The 16919-nt window shown below is 44.5% G+C and overlaps 1 protein-coding gene across 3 annotated transcripts in view; it reads right to left on the reverse strand.

Annotated features, from left to right (window-relative positions):
• Nucleotides 1-3147, reverse strand: part of FARP1 (FERM, ARH/RhoGEF and pleckstrin domain protein 1) — a 282743-nt gene extending 279596 nt beyond the window's left edge. Inside the window, exon 1 of one of the 3 annotated variants that reach the window (XM_017660585.3) lies at nt 870-3147. The gene's annotated coding sequence lies outside the window, so the exon portion shown is untranslated. Of the gene's footprint in view, nt 1-222; nt 425-869 lie in introns of those variants that run through there. The other 2 variants (XM_037024954.2, XM_037024953.2) reach the window with 2 other exon arrangements.
• Between the last annotated feature and the right edge of the window lie 13772 nt (nt 3148-16919).

Raw genomic sequence — 16919 nt, forward strand, 5'->3', positions numbered from 1 at the left:
AGAGCGCGCGGAGCCCCGAGGCCCCCCCAGTCCTGCCATTGTTGCCGGAACTGCCCCGGGTCCGGCGGCGACTCTCCCGCCTTTTAGGGGAAGCCTGCTCCCCCGCCTCCCGCGGGCAGGACCCCGCGAGCCGCGCCCCCGGGCGGTCGGCTCGGCGCTCCGACTCGCACAAGTTGCCGCCCGCCCGCCCGCCGCGGTCATTGTTCACCGCGCGCCTCCTACCTCCACGGCGCCCACGGCTCCGGCTTCCACTCCCGGCCTCCGGGCTCGGCGGCTCGGGCCCCGGCTGCGGAGGGCGCGGCGGCTCCGGGCTGCGCGTGCGGCGAGGGGCGCTCGGCTATTAATTCCCGCAGGCGGCGGCGGCGCGGGAGCGCGAGCGGGGCTGGCGGTGGCCGGCCGAGGTCCGAGCCATCAGAGGTGGCGCGGGGCGGAGGGGAGGGCGGAGCAGGCGGGGTGGGTGGGGAGCGGGCTCAGGGTCGCCATGGCCGCCTCGACGCCGGGCCGAGCGCGGCTCGCGCAGGGAGGAGCGGCGCAGAGCGGAGGGCGGCCGCGTCCCCGCCCCGCGCCCCGGCCGAGCGCCCGCAGCCCTGCGCCCTCGCTGGAGCCGCCGCCTCCGAGGCCCGCCCGCGGGAAGTGAAGGCGGTCGCGCCCCTCCCCGGGCCTGAACCGGCCCCTCGGCGGGGGGAGCCCGGCGCCGCGCAGCCCGAGCCGCGGGGACAGCAGGAGAGCCACAGCCCCCTCCAGCGTCCGGGCCCGCGACCTGCGCGCCGGCGCGCCCCGCCCCACCCCGCCCGGGGGCAGGTACGCAGAGGGCAGCCCCCCCGCGAGCGCGCCTCCCCGGTCCGGGCGAGCCCACCGTCCACCTGTACCTTACTCGGTCCTTGGCCCGGAGCCGATCCCTCCGTGCTGCGCCACCAAACGGAGCGCAGGAAGCGCTGGGGAGTGCGCTGCGCCACCAGGGACACGCCAATCCTGCAGCGGCTGAAAGCGACGAGGAGAGCGGTAGACCCGCGCACCGGCTAAACCAGGAGCACGCGGAGGTCGATCAGTGGCGCGGACTTGGCAAGTCGCTTGTTGAGGAAATGCAAAAGGGTGCCCCACCTGTGTTCCCACCTAGGACTCTGCGTTGTCGCGCGGCTTGGCAGAGACAGACGGGCACCCTCCCCCTCCCGGGCTGCAAGAGCGGGCTTCCGGCACTCCCCTGGGCTGCGAGGGACTTACTCCCGCGGGGCAGTTGCCACCTCCATCTCCAGGGCCCAGCGTCCTCCACCCCGTGAATCCCAGTACAGTCGCCACCCCAGTTCGCCCCAGTCCGGGGACAGGAGCAATGCCCCGTGGGGAGGAAAGGAGTGGGATGGGTTAGGAGATGGTCCGCATATTCCTAGCTTTTGGGGGTTTCCGGAATTCGATGGCGGAGGCAGGGACCCAAGCGGGGGTGACAGTCACTGTACCTGTCCTCCACCTGGGATCATCCACTTTACCATTTCCATCCCCCCTTCCTGAGCCCCAGTTCTCGCCCTTTCTTGTCCTCGCTGAGGAGCAGCAGCAGGTTAGAAATGCTAGATCGTGAGGCCGTGGGGTACAAGCCTCTGGAGGCCCCTGACTCCAGAACCCTGGTCATCTTGCGTCTTAGAGGAATTCAGTGATCTCACGCCAGGAGGGCAAGTTTCACAGAAGCCACAGTTGAATTCAGAGGGTCAGAGACCCCTTGTGGAAGTGGGTTGAAACAAGAACAGGGTGCATTACAAGTTCAGGGGTACCTGTGCCTAGCCAATGTGAGCAGCTGCTTCAACGGAGCGGCAAGATTTTGGGTATAAGGTACTGAGCTGTATTTTTTTAATGCTGGCCTATGTGGGAAGGTGGAAGAAGAGACGGCCATATAGGCCTCAGACCTAAGAAGAAACAGCAGGTGTGTAGCTGTTGGTTGGAGAGGAGAAACAGTGGGCCAGATCCTGGCCTCTCTTCTAACCAGCTGTTTGGCAAATCACAGAGAATTACTGGCCCAAAACCTCTGATGTAAGTTGGTTCTCAGACCTGCAGTGGCAGACCTGAAAACTTCAGGAAACATAAATTCCTGGGCCCCACCCCAGGCCTACTTTATTAGGTTCTCCAACTTTTGCATGCATCAGAGTCCCTGGGAGGATTAATCCAAGTAGATGTCAGACCCATCCCCAAATGCCCTGATTCAGTGGGTCGGAGTGAGATTGGGAATTTGTATTTCTAACAGGTTCCAAGAGAGTGCTGGGCCCACACTTTGAGAACCACTGAATTAGAGTACTGGTCAGTCATACAATCACCTAAGATTTAAAAACCTGAACCCCAGACTTGATGCCAACCAGTTTTATGAGGATTCCTGCGGTTGGGATCCAGGCATTGGTATCTTTTAAATTCTCTAGTTGATGCCAATGCATAGCCAGGTTTGAGATCTATAGCCATAGACAGCGCTTTTTAAACTTTCAAGTATATCTGAATCACCTGGCGATCTTGTTAAGCCACAGGTTCTGGCCTAAACTGGCCATGCTATCATTCTAATAAGCTCACGGTGCCATGTTTATTGATAGTCCAGAGACTACACTGGGTAGCAAGCAAGGTGCTGTGCCAGGCCATACAACTAAAACCAAACAATTGTAGAACTCACAGACAATTGGGAAAGTGACATTTCTTCACTGGCCCTCTTTGGGAGACAAACATTTTCCACTTGCAACATTGTTTCTTTCATCTTCTTACTATGTCTACAATAAGGTTTGTGTTGTTCTGCTCTTAGCATATGTACGATCATAATCTAACATTTGCCACTGTTTTATTATCTTAATACTGTCAGCATTTTTGAGGGAAGATGACTTTTAAAAAGGCAATCTGAGAGAGTAAGAGTAAATACAGGAGAAGGGAGAAAAGGACAGGCTTAAGGGCTCCAGCTGCAGGAGCCTGGGAAACCCCCAGCTGCCTTCCAGCTCTCCTGAACATTCTGTTCTGTGTAGTTAATCTCACTGAAAGCACTTCTAAAATTCCTCTGCCTGAAAAGCCAGGGGTTCCTGGCCTGGAAAATCTGCCACCTGGTTGACCAACTCCTGAAAACCTGAGGTGTTTCTGTCATTTATGCCTCATTTTCAGACCATAAAAATGTGTAATTCCCTAGGTCCCTTTCTTATGACACTCATGGGGGTATTAAATCTTTCTGAATTAAGTGGTTATCCTGTTCTTAACTCCTCCTTTTATTAATTTTAACTGCTTTTTATTACAGTAATGTGCGCACGTCGTAAATTAATAATCGAGCAGGACAGAAGGGTAGTAAGCAAAGCTCACGACGCCTCTCCTGCAGCCCCGCTGCCACTTCTCAGAGGTCATTTTCCCAACAGCTTTTACAGACTTACAGAAATTTTTCTAAGCTTCTACAAAATGTGTGTGTAAATCTTTTATGTTAAAGCGGTCACATGTCACAGTGAAATGAAACCTCTTATCCACAGTTACCACCCCCGCCACCCCCAAAAGCCATCACCACCCCTCTCTGGGGCAGAGCAGTCTCTGGGTTCAGGGAACACACACTGATGGTAGGTAACATGAGGACCTTTACTAAAACCCAGGGCAGGGAGAGGGGACTTGCTCATAGCACTTTGGTGGGCAGCTCTGGTGTGCCTCCTGAAATTCACGGTCACCTTGAGAGAGGGCTGGACCTAGTGGGTGACTCGAGGCTAATGGATAGAATATGGAAGCATGAGGTAATGTTACCTCCATCTTGCTAGCACTCTCTCTTGCCTTCTCACCCTCTTGGATGAGGCAAGCTGGTGGGAGATGTCCAAGGAGCACCATGATCAAGGAACAGAGGGAGCTGGTGAGATGGGGCCTCAGTCCAACAGCCATTGAGGCATGATCCTGCAACCATCACAGTTGTGAGCTCGGAGGTGGGGGGCCTCCCTCCCAGTCAGTCCGCCAAATGACTGCAGCATTGTGAGAACCCAGAGCCAGAGGACCCAGCTAAGCCATGCCTAGATCTTGCCCCATAGAAAGTGTGAGATGGTAAATGTTACAGTTCTAAAACCACTAGGTTTCGGAGTTATTTTTTACATGGCAGTAGACAACTAACAAACAGCGTACTGTGATAAGCATAGAATTGGAAGAAGTAGGTTCTAAGTTAAGTCAGGAGGAAGAATATGAATCTCTCTGTAGAGGAGGTGGGAAATAAAACCTTGAGCTTTGGAGCTGGGTTGGCATTTCAGCAGCCCAGAATGGAGCCCTACTCGGGTGGAGCCACCCATGGGGCAAAGTCACCCACTTCTCGTAGCTGCTACCCTATAATGGAACCAGCATAGTTACAGAGGAAGCAAACGACAAGAAGTAAACGTGAGGTTGCAGAACTTACCTAAGAAGGATTCTGGAGATGAGAACTTACTCTTCTGCAGAGAAGTTTCTAGATCTAGGAAGCGAAGGGGTAGCAATGGTGGTAACAGAAACCAGATAGGGGAAAGGTTAAGGGCGGTGGGAGGGTGGAGGGGGGATAGTAGAAAATTGAAACCAAGGGAATGTCCATGTGGAACACTTTTGATTCAAAAGCTAGTTGCAAATTAAATGTTGGTAGATATTACAAAATTACCCTCCACAGATGTGGCAGTAATTTGTACTTCCACTGTGGGGTTTTTAAATCATGGCCATAAATTCTTTGACACTCCTCACAGGAAGAATGAGGTCTCTATCTGCTCCCTTTAAGTCTGGACAAGCTCGTGACTCGGTCAGTAGAATGGCCGTGACGCCCTGTGACCCGGTCAGAAAGCCATGCAGATTCTAGCTTCTCTGTTCTTGTATACACTTTCTCCTGGGGCCCCGTGCTGCCGCGCGAGGAGTCCCAGCTGTCCTGAGACCAGTCAAGAGGCCACGCAGTGTGGCTGACAGTCCCAGATGAACTGTCTTTCACCATCTCAGCCCAGGTCCCAGGAAGAGAGTGAAGAAGCCGTCTGGGAGTGGGTTCCTCAGCACCCCCACCTGTGCCTATCCCCAACCATTCCAGCTTTTTCGGTTATACCAACTTCAGACATCATGAAGCAGAGAGGAGCCATCCCTGTGGTACCTTTTCCAAACTCCTGGTCCACAAAATCTATGATAAAAATGAGTATTTTACACCATTAAACTCTGCATGGCTTGCTATGAAGCAACAGATAACCAGAACACCTGCCAAAGGTGAGAGAGAGTGCTTGCTATCTACACTTCACCCGCTCTGGGTATTGGCAAACTTTTAATATTTGTCAATCTTAGAGTGAAACAGAAGCTCATTATTTTTTTAATTATCCACTGACATTTCATTATGCATGAACTGACTTTACATGCTTTGCTCATTTTGCCGTTGGGTTGTCTTTTTCTTGTTGGCCACAGTATCTTTATCTGTTAAGGAAACAGCCCTCTATTATCATCTAGTGAATATTTGTTTTTGTCTCTCTTTATGGTAGTGGTTTTTTGCAGTAAGAAGTTCTTAATTTTTGTATAGTCTGGCCCCTCAGTGTTTCCTTTTATGATTTCACATTTTTGCATCATGCTTGAAAAAAGGTCTTTCCCATTTTAAAAAATCACTTGTCACACTTCAACAATTTTTATAGAAGTGATCTATAAAGCATTTATTTTGGTATAAGAAATGAGATAGGGATCCAAATGACTAACATATATTATTGAATAATAATAATAATATGAATAAAAATCAGGATCCATCTTTTTTTACACTTGTTTGAAATGCTGATTTTGTCATTTAGTAGAGTCTGTGTTTTTTCCCACTGATCTGCTTGTTCTTGTCCCAGAAACAAAATGTTTGTGTTCATAGCTTCATAATATATTTCACTAGCTGATGAAATGTATGTCCTATAATCTCAAAGTTGTCCTGGCTAGTCTTACATGCTTGTTTTTCCAGGTGAATTTTAGTATCATTTTATCAAGTTCTAAAAATAATCATATTGCACCTTGATTAGAACAGCTTTGAATTTTTAACCCCTAACTTCTACTCTTTCTTGAATTTCTTCTTTTCTATTTATAATAATAATAGCTAAAACACATAGCTATTAGTACCTTAGTAAATATTAACTCATTTAAGTGCCCCATCAACCATATGAATATTAATTGTTTGCATTTTAAACAAGGAAGCAGAGGCACAGAGAGGCTAACTTACCTAAGATCACACAGCTAGTAAATGGCACAGAAGAGAATTCAAACTGAGGCCGACTTCAGAGACTATGCCCTCAGCTATCATGCTGTGCTGGGCCTCTGTATTCACAAATCTAGGACAGCAGGAGAAAAGTATTAAAAACATATTTCTTTAGGATAGAAAAATAGAATAGGATGAAAAGTAAGGACTTTTGTCATATTTTTTCCACTTTACTTTCAAAAGGAGAAATTTAGGAGGAAACCAGAGGAAGGTCATAAATTGAAATCGTTTTGAATCTGGCCTGTGGTCTTGCCTTTTGATTCTCAGGGAATGAAATGGTACATAAGGGGAAGGTATATCATTGTTGATGGTTGCTTGAAATGCATTTCACTGTTCAAAAATGCATTGAGAGTTGAAACAGGAGTGGAGTGGGGAGGGATATCTCTGTCTCTCTATCTATGCCCACACACACGTATGTCTATATCCATAATCAAGAGAGCAAATCTCTGGCTGATCGATCTCATGTACATGGCCCTGCAAAATAACTCTAATGCTTAGACTCCTGCAGTAGGAGTTCCATGTGTATCTGCATAATTATCCCCTGCTTTAAATTGTACCTTCACACATTTTAGGCAACAATAGATATGTTCTCTCCCACTCCCAACAATTGTTGCTGAAGATCCATAAATCTAATGCATGTTGAAAGATCATCAACGGGTAAGTTAAAGAAATCACCTACTCCCCACTGACTGGACAGGATGAGGGACAGCTGGCTCATGTGGACACCTGTGTCTGCAAGCTTTACCTGCCCCTCAAGACAGCTGGGGGCAACCAGTCCTTTTAACCCCCAAATTACCACCAACTCTTTGGGAACATTTTCTGATAAACTGGACTTCAGCACCTTCTTTCTCTCCTGCATGGGACCAATGCTACTTAAATACAGCTCTTAATCCTTGAAAAGAAAGTGAATTCTAAATACAACCACACCTTTTTTCCTAAGCAGTGGGATGTTGCTTTCCAGAAAGAAGAGTCCTGTTCTTTAGCTCATTAGTAAAGGGGTTGAAAATGGACAAACATAGCAATAAACTAGCACTTGGGTGAATCATTCCTCCTTATCCTTTTCATGCAGATTGAGAATACTAGGGGCAAGGAGGAACCTTAAAAAATAATTTCTATCCCTTAACAAATTAAAATCCTTGTAACATATTCAAACATAACCTAAATAAGTCTATACCTCATCACAAATTATCTCTAAATATTTGTTTAAACTCTGAACGTGGAGTAACCAAGAGAGATGGACTTAAATGATAGTAATCTGAAGTCAGTATTAAGTTCTTACCATTAGAAATTGTGCAATGCAAAAAAAAATGAGATAAAATATTCCTTTCTTAGAAATGCTTAAGAATAGAGATTTGTAATATTCACAGTGGTTCTTCAGAACTGCTCCAGAAATCAAGATAGTAAAACTTAAAAGATTTTAACAGACACTTCACTAAAGAAGATAGAAGAATAGCCAGTGATTAAAGAGCTTATCAGTTTGGGAAACACAAATTAAAGCTACAGTAGACACACTACACACCCACTAGAACTGCAAAAATTAAAAAAACAACCGACATCAGAGTTTGACGATGTGGAGCAACTGAGGTTTAAACATTGCTGATGAAAATGTAAAATGGTACAGCCACTTTGGGAAAAAGTCTGGCAGCTTCTTATAAAGTCAAACATGCACTCACTGAAAGACCAAGTAATTCCACTCCTGTGAATTCACCCAAGAAAACCAAAAACATATGTCCACAAAAAGACTTGTTCAAAAATGTTCATAGCAGTTTTACCAAGAAAACTAAAAAAAATGGGTGGGGAGGGATTAGGATGGACAAACAGATGCCCATCAAGAGCAGAATGGAGAAAAGTAACCTGTCGTATATTCATATACAATGGACATAACTCAATAATAAAAAGGAATGAACTGTTGATACATGCAAAAACATGGATGCATCTCAAAAACATTTCGGTGAGAGGAACTTTACACAAAAAAGTATATACTGTGCTTTCCTATTTGTATGATGCTTTATGATAGGCAAACCAAACACATGGAGAAAAATTCAGTGGAGGCTGTCTTGGGAGGACAGAGTGTAGAAACTGGCTAGGAGGATACTTGAGAGAATGTTTTGAGGTGATTGTAATATACTTATCTTGACAGAGGTTTGGGTTGTAACAGAAATTTGTGAAAATTTCGTAAATATACATTTCAATTCTGTGCATTTCATCATATGTAAACATTACCTCAAAAGAAATGAAACAAATATTGAACTCAAGTTAGTGATGTATACATAATATTTATGAGGAAGAGTATTTATACCACTTACCTTGAAATAGATTTTAAAATAAGGTTTATTGATGGGTGGCTAGGTAGGTGACAAAGGATAGAGGGTAAAATGTTAGTAGAATCTTGGAGTTGGCCAGAAGCACATTCACCATAAATTTCTTTCAACTTTGTAGTACATTTCACATTTTTATAATAAACTGATGAACTCCATTCCTAAGTATACGCCCAAGAGAAATGTCCACACAAAAACATACACAGGAGTGTTCATATGAGCATTATTCCTAAGAGCCAAGAAATGGACTTTTCTCTGGATGCCTATCAGCGATGAATGGATAGACCAAATGTGACCTATCTGTACAATGCAATATTATTTGGCAATTAAAAGAAATGAATACTGGTGTATGCTACAACATCCATTTCCTCTAGAAATCAACCCTATTATTACACAAATAATTAATAGAATGCCTACTATATGCAAAGCACATCCTATGGCTTCTTTTAGAGTAAATTAGAAGACTTCTCAAAGACTTCCCAGTGGTGACTATCAATCCCCCAGGCTCCTTGCTAGACAGAGGCTATCAATTTCCTATTTTAAAGCATGTCCAAGGGAAGACCTTTCGCTTTCCCAATAATTCTCCGATTCCAGCATTTGTGACATGGTCATCTAGATAACTTTCCACTACCTATTGCCTCAAAATGATCTCACTGGCCATCTTAATGTAATTTGATGCTGATTACTCCTAAATTTTTCTTCAGTTCTCACAAATCACTCATCAAAACAGACTCACACTGTCATTAACTTATGACTTTGGTTTTTTTTCCACAGTGGAATTAGTAGAGTTTGATTTTTTCCTTGGTGGAAACTCTACATTTGTTTCCAAATTCACCCATGCAAAAAAAATCATGTATATCAATTTCTATTCCAAGCTTCATCCCACAAGGCATCAGCCCCAGTCACTGGGGGGCTGGCCTCACTCCATCTTCCACACCTCTTGCAGTAGAGCAGAATCCCCAGAGCTCAGGTGGCACCAAAGGGTCAGAGAGACCCTCTGGGACCACATTGCTGTCCTGGGCTTTGTGTTTCCCGGCCCTGTTTAAGGAAGGGACACTGCCAGCAAAGCTGGGGACCAAAAGGTGACGCCGGGTGCCTGCTGCCTGTGGGGCCCCAGACCCTCTTTCCTTTTTGGTTTAAAGGAAATCCCTTCTCTTTTCTCTTCTTGGGAGGCAATACCTCTGTCTCCCCTGTGGTCACAGAACATTGAACATCATTGGGATTTTGGCTTCCAAAAATGTGGATATCTCAAAAAGATTTTCACCATCCATGTATTTATCTCCAATCCAAGAGAGTACATGAGGATGTGTGCTAGGAGGCTGTGCCCAGAGGAGCACCCAGGGCCGCCAGGGAGACCCACAGGGAGCAGCCAGCACCTCAGTGCCAGCTAAGAGCACCGGGCAGGCAGGTCCACCCAGCGGAAGAGGGAAAGGAAGCCGTCCTGAAGGAAGGAGCCTCGGCTGGGAACACAGGGGTAGGAAGCCTATAGGGGGCTCCACAGGCAGTGGAAAAGATGGTCCCAGCAGGTTTTACTCCAAAATTGCCCTTTCCAGTACTCTTTGCTCAAATATTTGTGGAATTAACTGCATTTTGCAGTGTTTCAGCCTTTGCTCGTTTCTGAGAACAGCTGAGGTTTAGAAGATCCCACTTTTCCATCCCACTGAAGCTTTTCAGGTGTTTTCTAGTAGAAAACAACACATTAGTTCCTACTTAATGTTTTTTTCAATTGCCTTCTCACTCCATTTAATGGTACATCAGTTAAAGTTTGTCTTACATCCACCTTGTCTAAGGTTGAAAGACAGCCCTCCTTGAATGAGAAGCTCTTTATGGGTGGTGGGGGGACAGTAATGATAAGGCTCCAACTCCTTTTATTATTTGCTTTTCTTTTAACTAAACTGAAACTACATAGATTGATGGAAGTTAGTATGATAGTTTATCTGGCTACTTAGCTTGGTCATTTTATATGAATTCTATTTTATGATGTTTTCGTGATGGGTAAACTGAATCTTCTTTAATTGTCCTGAATCACAAGAATAATGAAGGGTTGATTTGGGAATGACACAATTTATTGTCAACCCAAAAACTTCAGTAACGTACAGTGAGTTGGAGGGAGGAGGGACAAGTGCTCTCTTAGCAAAATAAAGCCAGAATATTTTCAGCCAAACTAAACTAAAGTCAAAGTTAAGTTAATACAAGAAATGTGAATCTCTAGAGGACCCAGTGGAAGGACTGAGACTGCAAGGAAAGTGGTTCCTGCAGGGAGAAATGGGTTGGTTTTGGATGGTTAGGCAAAAATTAGCTAATGTTGGTGTAGAAGCACCCATTTCCCAACTTCTTCCCCAGCCTCCCATGCTCAGGAGCAAGCTCTCCTTTCTCCCTCATCAGGAAGGCCAAAAGGTACCAGACCCCAACCCATTCCTTTGACTTCAGAGTCTCTGTAATTGCGCCAGGGAAAAGTCACTGATTGGTGTCTAAGACTTCAAAATGTGCAAGACACAAGGAGGACTACAAAGGGCCTGGAATTTCATTATTTTCATTGAGGGGAGGGGGTTGGCTGGACCTGGGCAGAAGGGCAGGTGTATGGGAAAAGGAGGGGCTCAAAGGAGAGGAATTGCAGAAAAGGGGAACAGTTGGGGAACAGAAGTGGTCTACCAGGAGGCTGAGGAGACCTGCATGAGGGGCCGCATGTCAGAGGGCCTTGACAGGAAGTCCCAGCCTCTTGTAGGATGGAGGTAGCCACACCAGATGCCTGGTCCCAGGGAAGCTTTGGATTAGCCATCTGAACTTTAGAATAAAAAATGACTTAAACTTTCCTTAGAATCTAGTAAATCCCCTTCAGAGGAAGACAGGTGACATGGTGTCTGTTCAGTGAGGGGAACATCCACCAGTTGATGAGAAATATTCAAACATATTTTATTAACTTCCTATTGCTGTGAACAAATTAGTAGAAATTTATTGGCTTAACACAAGACAATTTGTTATCTTCCAGCTCTGTAGGTTGGAAGTCCTAAAATCAAAGCTGAGAGCATCACATTTCCTGATTTCAAAATATACCATAAAGGTATAGTAACAAAAACAGTATGGTACCAATGTAAAAAAGAGGTACACAGACAATGGAACAGAATAGAGAGCCCAGAAATAATCCCATACATAATAATCCCACTAACCTTTGAATGCAGTGGAGGAAGGATAGTCTCTTCAATAGATAATATTGGGAAATCTGGCTACCCACATGCAAAAGAATGAAATTTGACCCTTCTCTCACACCATGTGAAAAATTTGACTCAAAATGAATAAATTCATGCTCACAGGTACAAAGGGCTAGGATTGCAACATATCTTTTAGGAGGACACAATTCAACCCAAAACAGGAGTTCTTGGATTCTCTACTGCTCACCAGGCTCTAGGTCTACCTCTAAGGTCCAGCTATATCTCGACCTTTGCACTACTTGCAATATTGCCATAGTAAAGTCCATCGTCACAGGAGCTCGTCAGAGCCGATTTTTGCTAGTTATTGTCAAAAGATCCCTAATTAATATGCTAGGCATGCTCTGACACTGTTATTGTTTCCTCTGTATACATCTAAGACACACTGTAGCTTTATATTTTTTTCTGCAGCTTAAAAAATTGATTTTCTAAAGGGGCAGAAAGGGGACAGATATGAAAATGATGTAACCAACAAAATGCAGGTTTCTGACCCAATTGCCATCTCGCTTGTCCCAGGTTTATGTGCTCTCCTGCACCTGACATCTAAATATAGCATTTTCCAAACCATATCATACAATATGGTGTTTCATGAAAAAATTCACAGCAAAGATAGTTGTACTTTAAAATTTATTTTTTAAAGTATTACGGATGAAGAGGCTGAGATGGAAGATTATCGACTTGCCCGAGGGCCCATAAACCAGCCAACAGGAGACTGGAAACATGCTCTCTTCATCCAGACTCACCACGTGTCATGATTAAATTCTGAGAACCATACTCCATGTTAGGACAAAATGCTGGTGGTTATTTTAGAGTATCTATTGATGTAATTGTCTGATTTTTCAACTGTCTACAGCGAGCCTCATATGTATGAAGCACTAAACGGAATGTTCCAGAGACAGAAAGAGCACCACCAGCACCTGACAAAGTACATAAATTAAAATAATTGTCCTTTAGAAGAGCAGAAGGCAGACTGCAGCTCAGTCAAGGTCCCACACAGCCAAGTCTATGCAAGAAACCAGAGAGATCCTTGCTTCCTATCTGTGTTTCTAAGTGTTTTCAACCAGACCATATTTCCACTGTGCCTGCAAATTTCATTTTTGTTCCCCCATTCGTTCTAATCTGTGTTTCTGAAATAAACATTTTAGTTAAAAAAAAGCATATTATGCAACAAATGGCATGAAAAAGAAATGAAAGGGGGCTGTTTTGGATTAAAAAAGACTTAAAGGACAGAACAGAAGAACATGTGTGGAATTTTTTATTTTCTGATTCCAGCAAAACAAATGTAGAAAGACTTTTTGAGACAACCAGGGAATTTATATTATGGTCTGGGTAGTATGATTCCAAGAATTATTGTTGATTTTGTTAGTTGTGATAAATGGCCTTGTGGTTATGTAAGAAATATCCATAATTTTTAGATACATTACGAAGTATGTAGGAGTCAAATGACATGAAATCCGAAATGTGCTTTAAAATATTTAGTAAAGGGGAAAAGAAAAAGCTAATGTAACAAAATCCTGAGGCTAACTTCATCTAGGTTTAGTTTCATGGCAATTTATTCTATTAGACTCTCTACTTTTGTTTGAAAATTTTCATGTAAATTTAGAAAATACACATAAGTAGAATACCTATAGTAGTTATCACATGATAACCTGTCTTTATCATGTGATAATAAACATAAACTCAAACAATTAGATAATTTCTCAGGTGAGTTCCTGGTGCCCTTGGGCAGGGCAGTGTATTTTTTTGTTCAATAATGTCTTTAAAGCAATCCCAGACATCATGTCATTTCAACCAGGCATCCTTCAGCTTTTCTCAACACAAGAATGCAATGAAAAATTGCTGCTTTAAGGAGCTTTTGTTCTCGTGTGGGTAGTGGGAGTGGACAGTAAGTAAAGAAATTAATAAATGTAAATATATCAAGTGGTGGTAAGGGATAACAAGACAAATAAAGAACAGAGAGTGATGGGCCAGGATACAATCTTGCATTGGCGTGGTCAAGCAATGCTTTCCTGATGTGTGACAGTAGAACAGAGACCTGAACAACGTAGGAAGCAGGCTGCACTGGGCACCCGCTGGGATGGGGAGCTTCTGAGAGAGGCGTGGGCAGAACTAAAGGAGGCAGCCACGTGCCATGCGTGTCTGGTGCCGGCGGTCATCCCAGAAAGTTGTGTGGGGCACCCCATGTTAGGGGTTACCAATCTAGACACTAGAAAACACTAAGTAGTTTACAGCAGAGGAAAACACACATCTAGAGGACAAGGTGTAGTTCTAGGGTCCCTTCCCATCCTGTTACCAGGAGGTCAGGTAAACCCTCTGCTAAGGACTGAATTGTGTCCCCCCAATTCATATGTTGATGTCCTAACCCCCACTGGTTGGTGTTTGAAGATGGGGCCTTAGGGAGGCAATCAGATTTAGGTGAGGTCATGAGCATGAGCGTGATAGGTTTAGTGCCCCTAGAAGAGGCGCCAGAGAGCGCTCTCTCTATCCTCCCTGGGGCACAGCAAGGTGGCCGGCGACGAGCCAGGGAGAGGGCTCTCACCACACTGACACCCTGATCTTGGACTTCCGGCCTCCAGAACTGAGAAAATAAATGTTTAAGCCACCCAGTGTATGGTAACCTGTTATGACCGTGTAAGCTACCTAAGATATTAGATGCCATTAGGACACAAAGAAGAGGGAAAAGGCCAATGCTGAGTTGACATAGTTTAAAAACCTGAAAAGAAATCTGAGCATTTATCCAAAAGAAATGAAGTAATCCAAAAGGTACTTTATTTTTTTTTAAACAAAAATAGTCCTTATGAAGCACTGCAGGTCAATAAAACCTGTAAGAAAATTAAAAATCCTCAATGGAAGCTTCAATTGTCAGTGCTTTTAAAATGTAATATTAAGTGTCAACACACATTTGCTAATAGTACTTCCTAGAAAACTTTAAAACATAACTAGAATTTTTTAAAAATGTGTAACAAAGAACATAAGCGGAATTTTAATGTGCTAGCAGTTGACATATTAGGAAAAAAATAACCAAATCACTGTATGAATTTTATGAGAATTCAAAAACCATATAAAGTATGTCTTTTGAAGTCAGTATACAAGGTTAGTGGTTGTTCCTAAATTATTTTGTTTGGATCACTTCTTTAGAAATAATGTTTCTAGTGTCCTGTGAAGACAAACATAAATAGCTGGAAATTACAGAGGTCCAACAATCTACCATGTTAAGTTATAGGAAAAGTATTTTGATCATGATCTTGCTCCTAGAAACAACATTTGTTATTTCTTGTATGTTAATTTTCCCCCAAAGAGACTATTGGAACTGGAAGAAGATGACACAGCAGAGTTTGCTGTTTTCCCTTTTACAAACCACCAAATATTTATGAGCACCAACCACTTGCCAGCATTGCACGCAGAGCTAGGCACTAGGGGCTGTGGGGTGGGGTGGGGTGAGACAGATGCAGCCGTTTCCCCTATGGGGATGATGCTGTTCAGTCCACCAGGCAGGGCTGAACTTGGCGTGGGTGGTTGGGGGGACCTGCCACAGGATGCGTCCATGAGGCTGAGACCTTACATGATTAATATATGGGATTTCATCAGGCAGCAATGAAAAGGACAGTTTGTTCTGAAGCCTGGGCCCAGAAAAAAAGAGCGCCCTGGAGTGCCTGCTCCTCAAAAGCCAGGGCCAGTCTATCAGGCAGCGTTCTCCAAAGAAACAGAATCAGCAATATGTGCACTAAAAAATTTATTTCAAGGAACTGGTTCATGCAATCATAGAGCTGATAAGTCTGAAATTTACAGCGCTGGTCGGCAGGCTAGAAATTCAGCTCTTCTGGAACTGATGTTGTAGGCTTGGGGCAGAATTTCTTCTTTCTCAGGGAAATCTTTATTTTGTTCTTAAGACACCCTCAACTGATTGGATGAGGCCCATCCAGATTATCCAAAGTCAGCTCATTTGGGATGTTTAACACATCTATAAAATGCTTTCACAGCAGCCCCTGGATCGGTGGCTAGGTGAAAAACCTTACTTAAGTTGAATAACCTATAGCTCAGTCAAGTTGCTGCATAAAACTAACCATCACAGATGGGACCAGTATTATAAGCAAGCCAGAGGGCCCTGTCTCCATGTATACCCAGCAGGTGGGAAGGAGACTGGCATACAATCAGGTGGAGTGCGGCTGGTCAAGCGCTCGGCCCTTGAGTGCTGTCAGGCCTGGCCTTTGACTGAAGCCTTCTTTCGGTGATTAGGGTCCAGAGAACCAGGGTTCCATTTCACTTGAAGTTGCCCTTCCCCATCTGGCTTCTGCTGAAGGCAAGGTCCTCTCAGGAGCCCACCTCAGCTTGAGCTGAACCCCAGCCCCCAACAAAGAAGAAGAGAGCTTTACCCTCACAGGTCTGGGGGCCTGTTTCCTATCAGCCCTCTCCTATCTCCACGCCAGCCAGTTAATTTGGAGGCGAGTTGCCCCATGTGGCAGTAGGAAGTTTGCTCCCTCACAATGTAACACCTTCTCGGCACACTGTAGCTGCTAATTTAATGTCCACTCTCTCCCCATTAACTCCATATGAGATGATATTTAGACTACCCTGGGTGTACTTATCTATGCTCTGTTCTCTCCAGTTTGTCAATATTTTTCTCAAAATATGTGACATCCAAAATCCAATATAATGTATTCTATGTTTATCAACAAAATCAGAGAAACTGTTATTTTCTGAGATCAACTACTAGATGCCTATTTAATTAAGGATGAAGCTGGGTTTTATTTTAGCTCTGCATTTGTTCACTCAGTAAATATTTACTGAGCACCTACCATGTGCCAAGGACTATTCTAGATACAAGGGATACAGAGATGAACAAGGGAGACAGATGTTTAACAAGCAGACAGGTGAGCACCTCAGGTCATGTCAGATAATAAGTGCCAGGAGGACATGAAACACATGTCATAGGGGGTGACCAGGAATGGGGAGCAGTATTGAACAGAGCGGTCAGGGAGGACCTCTCTGAGGTGACTTTTGAGCAGGGACCTGAGGGTTGACAGGTGACTACATGAAGAGCAAAGTATCACACTGTTTATTCATTAACCAATCAATAAGCAAAACAAACAAAAACCTAGGTTTTGTTACTTGAATTATTAAGCCTGATCTTCCTATCCTTTCCTTAGCAAGAGATTTATGTACTGTGTTTGTGCAATAACCACATTTTCTAGTTTCTGAGGCTTTGACTTCTTGGGG

This window comes from Manis javanica, chromosome 9 (genome assembly GCF_040802235.1).
Source record: "Manis javanica isolate MJ-LG chromosome 9, MJ_LKY, whole genome shotgun sequence".
Lineage (NCBI taxonomy): Eukaryota > Metazoa > Chordata > Mammalia > Pholidota > Manidae > Manis > Manis javanica.